Genomic DNA, 11,248 nt, shown 5'->3' with positions numbered 1-11,248 from the left:
GGGGGACTGGGATATTTAGAGGACCATTTGAATGTTTGATGAGTTCTTTTTTTTTGGGGGGGGGGATAATTAGGTTTATTTATTTATTTTTAGAGGAGGTACTGGAGATTGAACCCAAGACCTCATGCATGCTAAGCATGCGCTCTTCCACTTGAGCTATACCTTCCCCCTGTTTGATGAGTTCTAATCAGTCTTTGTAAGTTTGATCCTTCATCTCTAGGCAAGATCAGATCTAAACCCATCCCTGTAGAGCCTCTTGGAGCATCCCATGGAATGGGAATCCATGGTCTATTCCAGAGGGCCTGGAAGTCTTTCCTCATATCCAGCTAAAGCAACGAGAGTCTTCTATCTTGATGTCTCCTGATGCATAGGAAGAAGTAATTTGATAAAAGGTAAGGGGTGTGTGTGAAGGAGAGGGGTGGGTGGAGAAAAGACTTGTGAGAAAGAAAGGGCTACATGAAGTCAAAAAGCGAAGCCAAAATGACGATCTTTAGAAGCCTGTGAACAGCAGTGCTTTTTAGAGCAGAGGCACCATTTGAATCCAGGCTATCATTATGGCTACAAAGCTACTTACTTATTTCAATGTTATTATTTAATACAGTGAATCAAGCATTTTATGACTTGAAGTAACTTCAAAAATAAACTTTGGTTTCCTCAAGTCATTGAAGAAGGGTTCAGACTTCATTTCTGCTTACTAGATCAAGGTAGCCAACTGCGTTTTCTATCAAAAGGAAATGTTTAGAGAGCTTTCGGGGAGGGCTGGGTCTTTGGCTTGAGAGATAGAAATGTGGGCTGTATGCCCGGCTCTTTTTCTGACCCTGTTCAGGATCCTAAGAAGTCATATAACCTTCTTAGAACCTCGGTTTCTGCCTCTGAAACAACCACTGCTTGCTTCCCCGGGCAAGTGGGATGATTAATAATGACACATTGTTAGCAAAGTTCTTTTGAGGTCTTTGGATGAAAGACAGCCTATAAACTTTGCTGAAGATTTACTGTCTTAGTACAGGAATGGCAGCCGGCAGTACTGCACTAATAAATGTTGACCAAAGTAAATGTTCTCCATTCATCCTGACAAAGACAGGCTTTTCAGCTCTTGAAAGTATGATGAGAGAGGGTGTGGTCCGAATATATTAATACTGCTCAGAAAGATACTTTGGATCTATATCTGTTTCATCAGCTGGAGTATTAGCTAGAATCAGCCATCTAGACTTATAATTATGTAACAGCTCATGATGAACAAAACAGGTAGGTAGCATAGTTTTGTCCCTTGACTTGGGTATGAAAAGAATAACAAGGATTACTACCCCAAAAGTTAAGACCAGAATTCTGGTAAAACAAGAAAAATCTATCAGAGAAATAGGGAGCAGCGTGTGAGGACCGCCTTTCCTGCGCATCCTGAATCGTTAGACAGGAAGGCCTGTGCTGGTCACATCGGGAGGTTAGAGAGAGATGTCAGAGCTGCCATTCACTCCCAACATCCAGGTCTCTCACCCACTCAGCCCATCAACAGGGGCTTGAACCTACCTGTGACCATGTTACCTGGGCATTGTAGGTGATGTCTCTGGTTACGTGGAAAGAGTTAAAGAATGAGTCCAAGAGACTGTCAGCTCTGCCACTAGCTGTGCAAACTCGAGCAGACTCTTTTCTGGGCCTCACATGCCTTATCTATAAGTTGAAGGCACTGAACTAATAATAAAACTGTTCACTGGACATATGAAGTACCAGGCCTTTGCTAGATACTGTGTGTGCCTTATCTTATTTAATCCTCCGAGGTAGGGGCTATTACCTTCATTTAACGGATAAAACTGTGGCCCAAAGAGGTTACAAAGTACTTTATGCACAGACATTTATTTGATAAATAGTTAATGGGCGTCTCCTGTATTTCAGTTATCAAGAGTCAAGGAAAGACATTTGGTCCTCAACCTCGATGAGCTCAGACTCTGGAAGGGCCTCACAGTGTCTGTCCTCATCTGTTCAGGTGTTTATGGTGTAACAACGTACTACAGACTGGGTGGCTTAAACAACAGAAATTAACTTCTCACAGTTGTGGTGGCTAGAAGTCCGAGATCAGGGTGTGGCATGTTCTGGTCCTGGTAAGAGCCCTCTTTTGGGTTGCAGACTTCCAACTTCTCGCTGCATTTTCACGTGTTGGAGAGCAGAGATGGGAAGCAAGCTCTCTAGTGCTCTTTTAAAGGTACAAATCCCACCCATGGAGGATCCACCTTCATGGCCTCATCTAATCCTGATTACCTCCCAGTGGCCCCACCTTCTGATACCACCACATTGGGCAGTAGGGGTTCAACATATGAATTTGTCGGGGGACACAAACATTCGGTCCATCACAGAGTCATTACTGGAAGGTAGAAGATTGGGGATTTGAGCTTAAATCTATCTAAGATCTTAGCCTTTTCAATGACTGGATCAGTATGCAAACATGCTGGTATTTCTCCCATCTTAACAAACAAATGAACAACCAACAGACAAATACCTTCTCTTGATCCCACATCACCCAGCAGCTACTGGCCCATCTTTTTGCTCTTCCTTGCACCACTTCTGTAATGAGCTGTCTGCACTTCTTATCTCCAATGCCATTCTTCCTCTTCTGTCTTATACTCTCCCCCTGGGCTTTTGTCCCCACCAAGCCACTGAAGTCTCACCATGGTGATCAAGGATCTCCACATTCAATGACCTTGTTCCATATCTATCTTCCCCACCAGCCTATGTGCTTCCCCACATGCGAAGTCCAATGGCAGCTCTCACTCCTCATCTTTATTGATTTTGCAGAAGCATTTGACATAGTCAATCCCTCCCTCCCCCTTAACGTGCTTTCTCAATGTGGCTTCCAGGACTCTCCTTTCTCTTGGTTTTTGTTCCGATCTCCCCAGTTGCTCTTTCTCAGTCTTATTTGTTAGGGTGTGCTCTTCTCCCTAAATTTTTAGCATGGCCACACTCCAGGGCTCAGACCTTGGGCCTCTCTTCTTCTCCATCTACACTCATTCCCTTGGTGATAACACCCAGCTTCAAGAGTTTTCATACTGTGTTTATGAAGATGACTCCCAAACTTAGACCTTTGGTCCAAACTTCTCAGGTTTCAAATTTGAGAAACCAGTGGTCACTCAGCACCTCCACTTGGACGTGTGATGGACATCCCAAATTGGCATGTTCAGAATCACACCCTCGTCTTTTCACTGAAACCTGTTCTACTGGCAGCTTTCTCCATCTGGGATGATTGTAACTTTATCCTTCCAGTTTCCTAAGCCAAAACCCTTGACTCATTCTTCGCTCCACTCTTGCTTGCAGACTCCACATTCTTAGGAAACCCATTTTGCTTTACCTTCAAAATGTATTTGGAAACAAACCAGTTCTCACCACTCCCACTGCTACTACCCTGCCCCAAGCCACCATTAACTCTTACATGGCATCCTCTCTGTGCTGGACTTTGTGCCAGAAGCCAGGGCAGATAAATAGGACATAGTCCCTGCCCACAGAGCTCACATAGTCCAGTAGGGAAGAAATACAGGGAATTAGGTCATTGAGATTCATTGTGATAAGCACTATAACAGAGACACAGACATTTAGAGGAGGGGATGCAATCTCTATATCCCCTTCCAGCTCGGATGTTAAAGCTGCTCACTTTAAGCTTAAATCTTTAAACTAAACTAACCCACAATGTGCTAGGCATCCTAAGGCCAATTAAAGTGAGCCTGGGGTTCCATCCATGGCTACTAGACCCATTTGCTTGTAACGTTTAACACTTATCTTTCCGCCTTCAATCTTTGCCTTCTGTTCCCTGTGTCACACTCACTGATGGATGAGTTTAGAGGCAGCACTCAGAATTTCCGGGCATTGACATTATTGTGTGTTTTCCTGGCTGTGGCCTACACTGACTTCCTTTCTCCTGGCAACTCACTGGACCAGCTCTGGCTCTAGGGACTGAGCTCCAGTGTCCCAGCTGGTGCCGAGTGCACAGAATGTGGCAGTGCTGTATACCCTGACAGTACCTCAAATTCCCATTTAATTGCTGCTTAATTAAGACCAATGGGCCCTGGCACCCTGAGGGGGAGAAATGTCTGTTTATCCATCCTTTCTATTTGCTTTTGACAGATCCCCCTTAATCCAGGTGCACTAGTTTCCCTCCTTTCCTCCATTCTCTCCAGCCAATCATGACATGACTTCCATTTATGTATTCCTAAACCACGGCCTTGGCTACATCTGTCCCAGCTAAAAGCCTGCAAAGTCTCTTTATTATCTACTTAATATGTCCAAATCCATTGGCAATCAAGTTCCTCCATTACTTGGCCTCAAACTTCTCCCTTCTTATCTCCCAGCCATACTTCTACATAACCATGCCCTGTCCACTCATGGACACCATAGCAGGCATGTGCTCTCTCACCTTCATGCCTCTTCCTAAGCTCTCCCCTTTGTCAAGACAGTGCTTCACCGCTTCTCCCCTGAGACAGTATCATCAAGGCTTAAGTCTCTCCTCCCAGCTCACTATGGCCCCTCTGAAGTCATAGCCCCCGGTCTGTCTCAGCAGCAACTACTCAGGTCCTTGCTTCCTTGCAGTATCTCTTGCAACGTAGCTTTTATTGTTTTATTTTTCTGCTCTTACATGATATTGAGCCTCTTGCTGGTTACGTCTTCTCTCTGGCTCTGCCGTGAATCCTCCACCTGGCACAGTGGGAGCGCACAGACTTCGGAGTCAGACAGACATGGGTGTAATGCCAGTTTTCTTATTGACTAGATATGTGACTTTGAGCAGGTCACTTAGCCTGGAGCCTCAGCTTCCTTATCTGTAAGATGGGGATAACAACAATCTCCTAAGATTGCTGTGAGAATCAAATAAGATGATGTATGTGAAACTACCTAAGAGTGCGTGGCTCACAGTATTTTCTCCCTCTTTGTGCTCCACGTGGAGACTTGTACATAGCACATTTTGAAAAATTTATTGATTTGGCTTTGAAATAACATGTCTATTGTGAACATGGACAATTAGAGAAGAGTCATAGAATAAATACAGACACCCATTTCTGCAGTACACTTTGGCAGAAGGAAATGCTCAGGGTCCAAAAATGGAGTGGAAGCTAAGGAGTTTCAAGCAGTTAATGATACTTTGTACTTGGGGGCAAAATTGTCAAGTTTGAGTTTCATTGCCCATTCAGGGACAGGGACAAGGCCTTAAACTGAGACTCCTACAGAGAGCCAATATCTTTTAAAGGCACATTCTGGAAAATTCTGCACATGAGTACAAGGTTCTGGGTAAGAAAAAAAAGTTTCCCTTCTGAGAAATTGTAACCTGAAGCCAGCTGTAACTAAAGAGTTTTATCCACAGGGGTTATTCAAATATTACAGGTTCAAATTCACACTACCTAAGTGGTGGGGGAGTCCCTAAGAATTGGACATGAGAAACATCCTGAGCTGGTCACAAGGCTGGCTGAAGCAAATGCAAAAGCCTCCTTGAAAATACACTTGCCCTCCAGGCTACACAGAAATCCCACACCATTGTACATTAGCCTACAATCCAAGATTATGAAACACGTGAGAAAACGATCTCACAGAAAACAGGAGAAGTAAAACAAAAAACAGAGCAACAACTAGAGCAGCAGAATTGAGCCCCAAGTTAGCAATATTTACTGCAATGGTAAATATTAGACCTGGGCCTGTATTCAAGGAGCATCCAATTGGCCTGGGACGCAATTCGTGAACAGTATAAGGCAATGCAGACAAATCCCAAGTTAAAAATGGCTTGTATTCCACCAAGTAATTTGAATATGATATTCAGCTATCAGACTGTCACTTCCTTAGAGAACATTGTTTTGCCCAGTAGATCACAAAAACTTTAGGAATCCAGAAGCCAGAAAGTCTTGAGGACACTACAGCACAATTTCTAGCACAAATCTGTGCTCATTAAACATTGGTTAAATTAATTCATGAATGAATGAATGAGGCAGCTAGCTCTGACCCAAGGTCCAGGTCTGCAGAGCCTGGGCCTGGGGCTGTTGCCTTGTTGTTTATTTCTGCTGTTTCCTGTGAGGTTGCTTCCTTGTGTGTTTCAGAATCTCTTGGAGAAGGAGAAAGAGGAACTATTTCAATTTTCTTTCTAAGGCACAAGCCCAGCTGTATGGAAACCCTGTAAGCAGGTAAGTACAGCTTACGTGAGACCCTCTTCCACTTCCCCTGTCTGGCTTCTGGAGCTTTTTCCTCCCTGGTCCTAAACCCAGGGATGCAGGGACTCCTGGAGGTCTTCCTACTCCCAAATGCCCTCCTGCTCTTAATGCCCATCTTTTCAGTGCCTGGGATCTTAGCTCCCTATCCTGGGGAAAGCACTCAGACTGGGCTTAGGGGAAGATATGAATGGTTATTCACCTCCCAGAGGTGGCCGCGGCTCTAAGGGATGCTTGTTTCCCCAAGCGAGTCTCTAGCTGGGATGACAAAGTGAAATGAATGCATTCCAGCCATGTGGTCCGGATAGGGTTGGAGATGAAAATCTTCTCCCAGGCTCACCTTCCTGAGAGCCCACCTTTGGGGGGCATCTTCATTCATTCATTCATTCAATATTTATCGAATGCCTACTTCTATTTGAGGCCCTGGAGATGCAGTGATGAACAAGACTGAAAATAACCATGCTCCCAAGGAGTTTTCAAGTTAGGAGAGGAGACAGAAAACAAAAACAAATGTATGGACAAGATGAAAGCAGAGAGTGATAAATGCTATTTAAAAAACAAAAGAGGTTGAAGGGAAGCAGAGCAAACCTGCCTCCCTCCCATGTATTACCTCTGCCCTGTCATCTCTCTTGAACCCAAAGTTTTTTTTTTAAGCTTCAGTTTCTCTTGAGCTGCCTGTCTTGGTAGCTGGCTCTGTCTAATGGGCCAAGGTGGGAGGGGAGTGAGTATATGGAGGTGTTGAATGTTGTAGAAGTGTCTTGATCGCAGGGTGATAACTGCTATCACTCGATCTGATTCCTCTATGGTTCACTCACATGCTTGAGGAAAGTGGAAAGTTCTTTCTTTTCTCTATGTAAGTTTTGAGGGACCACTCATCAATGGACTCTTTCTATCTTGCTGTGTTTTTTTTTTTTAATAAATTTTGGGGAGAGGTAATTGGGTATTTATTTATTTAAATGGAGGTACTGGGGATTGAACCCAGGGCCTCATGCATGCACGCACTCTACCACTGAGCTATACCCTCCCCCAGCCTTACTGTTAATTCAGCCTAGAAAGGGAAGTTTTCCTACCTGTAGGCTTTTGAAACAAGGGCGGTGTGGGGAGTGGTGATCAAGGCAATGATTAAGCGGTCCTAAGGAGAATGTGAGCTTGCATTCATTTCTGCCCCAGTAGCCTGGGCTTCTTTGAGGAGACTGTTGACAAAAGAACTTGAGAAGGCAGAAGGCCCTTTCCGTAAGAGGATGCTCTGAAGTGCGGGAACGTTCTGCGGGTGATGGACAGCGGATCACTCTCCAGGAAGCCCATGATTCGAGACAGCTCAATCCAACCACGGACCTCAGAGGCTCCAGCGGCTGAAAGAGCCCTGAAGGGAGCCGCCTGCCTAGCCCTCCTATGGAGGGCTGTTCTCCTAGAGAAGCTACTGTGCCTCACAGAGTTTCCTTGAAACTCCTTATCCTCTCTCGGTGCCGGGCAGCCCTCGGGGTGCGGAAGCTTCAGCTGAACCGAGAGCTCTTGTTGCACCCTGAGCACTTCCCTCTTGTCCTGATCTTGGCAGCTCACAGATCTCAACCCCCTGGAAGAAAAATTCTTTTATACTTGAAAACTTGTAGTAAGGAGGGCTTAAACTTTCGCCCTGTGCAGAAAAGAGGGGGAAAAAAGACCCCTATTGTTTGTAAAGGTTTTTCTTCTAGTTTCTTTTTGATGTGTTATTCCAAATCTTGTCCTATATCTTTCTTGAGAATAAAAGAACCAACAACTCAGTGTATCTTGTGCCAGAACCACTTCTCCCCGTCTCCCTCCACATCTCTATCTGCATCTCTCTGTCCCTGTCTGTCTGTCTGTCTCTCTACCCACATACCCTCTGTTGAACCCACAATTTTTCTGCCCATCCTATTTTATGTCTGTCCTTCCTCCCCATCACATCTCTGCCCAGCTCCATTCTTACCGTCTCCCGCCAGGACTAGCACAATAAGACTCCTAATAAGTGTCCAGCTCTATGGTCTCACATCATTTTTTTTTTTTAATTTGGAGGAGAAATGTAGGCTGAATATCAAGTTTCAAATGATTTCTAGTTTTTCTTAAATGTAGTATCATGAAAGGGACTTGGGGTATGTGATGAAACGTTGATGATTAAGATCAGCCAAAATTCAAGAACTATGGAAAATGCATAAGCTGTTGGATGTGATTTGATTAAAATCCTTTGCATTCATAATTATTCACCTACCATGATAAATGAATGCTGTCAGAAATAATTCCAATTCAAACTTATGTGGCATATGCAGAAAACCCCATATTGATTCTATAGATATATACTGGAATGATGGAAAATAGATATCATGTATGTTTAATTTTATACTATAGTTTACAAATGAAGAAGAGCAGCTCTAGACCTTCTGGCACAATCATCAGACATTTATTGTGTTTATTATAGGTAGGGCAACTGTGCAAGAATAAATAAATGGTTATAATGTCCTTTTTCTTTCCTCCCCTTAACAGAAGTTAACAGAGGCACTGGGGATTGAACCCAGGACCTTGTGCATGCCAAGCATGCACTCTACCCGTAAGCTATACCCTTCTACCCACTACAATGGCTCTTAAAAAGTTAAATATGGATTTTAAAAAAAGGATCATTTGGCAGCTTTAGATCTATACAAATACTAATTTGATTTGCATTTTTTCATATGCTTATTTACTTGCCATTCCTATATTTTCTTTAGTAAGGTATCTTTAAACCTTTTGCTATTTTAAAAATTGGGTTATTTGTTTTCCTTACGTTATTTAAAAAAAATCTCTCCTCATCACTGCCTCGGTCCGTTATTGTTATTGGTCAGAGGCTCCTTATTACCTACAGGATAGAGTCCAAACATCTTACAGTGATGTAAATAATGCCCTCATAATCTACCCCTGACAGGCTGCCCACCATTTCTTTCTGTTCCTAAAACATATTCTTTTCAAAGCTGAACTATACTATTTAATGTTCTCAGGTGCTGCATTGAACTCTCTGATTTTGTCACTTGCTGTGTCCCTTGCCCTGCTTTCCAGGTGAGTTCCTACTCATTTATCAAGGCCCAGATGAGAAACGTTGGAATTTTGAGAAGACGTTAGGATTCCTTGCTATGTTGTGTTGTTATTATGATAACATATTTCTTATCTATTTCTGCATAACAAATTGCCTGAAAACTTAGTGACTTAACATTCATTCGCTCTCAGTTTCTATGGGTCAGGAACTGGGAGTGGTGTAGCTGGGTGGCTCTGGCTCTCCGTATCTCATGAGGTTGCTGGCAGAATGTCAGTGGGGACTGCAGTCATCTGAAGGCCTGACTGAGCCTGGAAGATCCACTTCCAAGCTCAGTCGTGTGGCTCAGCAGGAGGCCTTAGTTCCTTGCTGGCTGCTGGTTGGAAGCCTCAGCTCCTCACCAACTGGGCCTTTCCTCACAACATGGCACCTATCTTCCCCAGAGACTCATCCGAGAGAGAGAGGCAGAAACCACAATGTCTTTTATGACTTAGTCCTGGAGACCATCACTTCAGCTGTATTCTACTGGTCACACAAACCACGAGATACGGTGAGCCAGAACCACCCAGCTACACAACTTCCCAGCTTCTGACCCACAGAAACTGTGAGTGAATTTGGTCTGGTGGGGAACTGGACCACACCGAGTACAAATACTAGCAGGCCTGAATCATTAGGGCGCCTCCTGGTATCCTCTTAGAAGCTAGCTATGACAAGAAGTAACTAAGAGCATAGACTCGAAATTCGTAAGACCCGGGATCAAATCCTGGCTCCACCCTGTGCTAGCTGTGCTATCATTCATGTTACGTCTCTGAGCTCTGATTTCCAATTCTGTGAAATATGTATGATAGTATTGACCATAAAGAATTGATATTGGGCCTAAAAAAGATGATTTACAAAAAAGTACTTGGTTTGTAGTAAGCATTTAATAAATGTTAACTATTATTAAGGTGATCTCAGTTCACAGCCTCCTTAAGCCAATGTCCCCAAAGATGCTCCCACATAGCCCTCTCATGCTCTCGCCTGGCTTCTTCCCCTGGGCACTCACTCTCACAGACAGGTGTGTTTAGATCTCTCTGCCCAGCCCCTTCCTCCACTGTTTCACTTTACTTTTACTTACAATCTCAGTCTTCTCTAACAACAGTAAGTTGCAATTCTCTTCCCCTACATCCCAAAGGTGTGAGTGAGATAATGTGTGCATCCTTAGGTTAAAACTTCAAGTTTGCTTGCTTGTTGACACCATCCCATGTGTGGCCACCTGCTCCAGACCTCTGGGCCTCTTCCTCACTAGAATTATTTCCATGTCACTTTTATTCCTTTATCAGCCTTGAGTGGATTCTCATTGCCAGGCCCATGCTTGCTGCCGGGATTTTAAGATCATGAAGACAGGGAGAACCTGGCTTTTGAACCTCAGTGTTATTTCATATCATCATCATCATCCTATTTCCTTTGGGTATATTTTCTCCTCTTTCTTCCTTAGATGATAGTTTTATTACTAATAACCACCAACTTTTGAGCACTATCTTTGTGCCAGACTCTGCGTTCATGTTACCTTCTGACAATCCCACTATCACCCAAAGAAGCAATGGACATGCTAACTGGGGTCCTAAACCCTTCAGTCTCCTACCTAGGACTTCAGGTTACGAGAGATTTCTTCTGCCTGAATCATTCTTTCTATGTGTTGATTATACCCTCCTGACTACCCTTACTCACTGCAACCCCACAATCAGCCTTTCTTTGCTTTGTTCTGGGCTCTAGGAGCCTCACCCCTCTGGAAGGCATCACTACAGCCCTTTTGCCTGCTGGTTCCCTTTGGGTTCAGACAAAGTGAGGCCCTGGCCAGAGGTTAAACGGCAGCAGGAGGTGAGATTGGAGCACTTCTTTCCAGAAGTCCCTCCGTGGCCACAGCTCCTGCTGGCGTGGGTGGGAGGGAGACGCCTCCTCCGAACCTCTAGCTCTTACATGGCTCAGAAGCACAATTTCTTCCCCATTCCCTTTCAGGCCCAGGGGTGGTAGTGCCTTCCAGGTGCTGCACATTATGGCTGATACTAAACAATTGTCTTGACTCTGT

General features: G+C 44.2%; 1 long non-coding RNA gene across 1 annotated transcript; it reads left to right on the top strand.

The window, feature by feature from the left end:
- Positions 1 to 6,106: 6,106 nt before the first annotated feature.
- LOC135322665 (uncharacterized) lies at positions 6,107 to 9,755 on the top strand. Its single transcript, XR_010383398.1, has 3 exons — positions 6,107 to 6,140; positions 9,149 to 9,206; positions 9,624 to 9,755. It is a non-coding gene; the product is annotated as an uncharacterized LOC135322665 (long non-coding RNA).
- The last annotated feature ends 1,493 nt before the right edge of the window (positions 9,756 to 11,248 follow it).

Source organism: Camelus dromedarius, chromosome 12 (genome assembly GCF_036321535.1).
Source record: "Camelus dromedarius isolate mCamDro1 chromosome 12, mCamDro1.pat, whole genome shotgun sequence".
Lineage (NCBI taxonomy): Eukaryota > Metazoa > Chordata > Mammalia > Artiodactyla > Camelidae > Camelus > Camelus dromedarius.
Note: the sequence above shows the minus strand (reverse complement) of the source record. Positions and strands in the feature narration are given on the sequence as shown.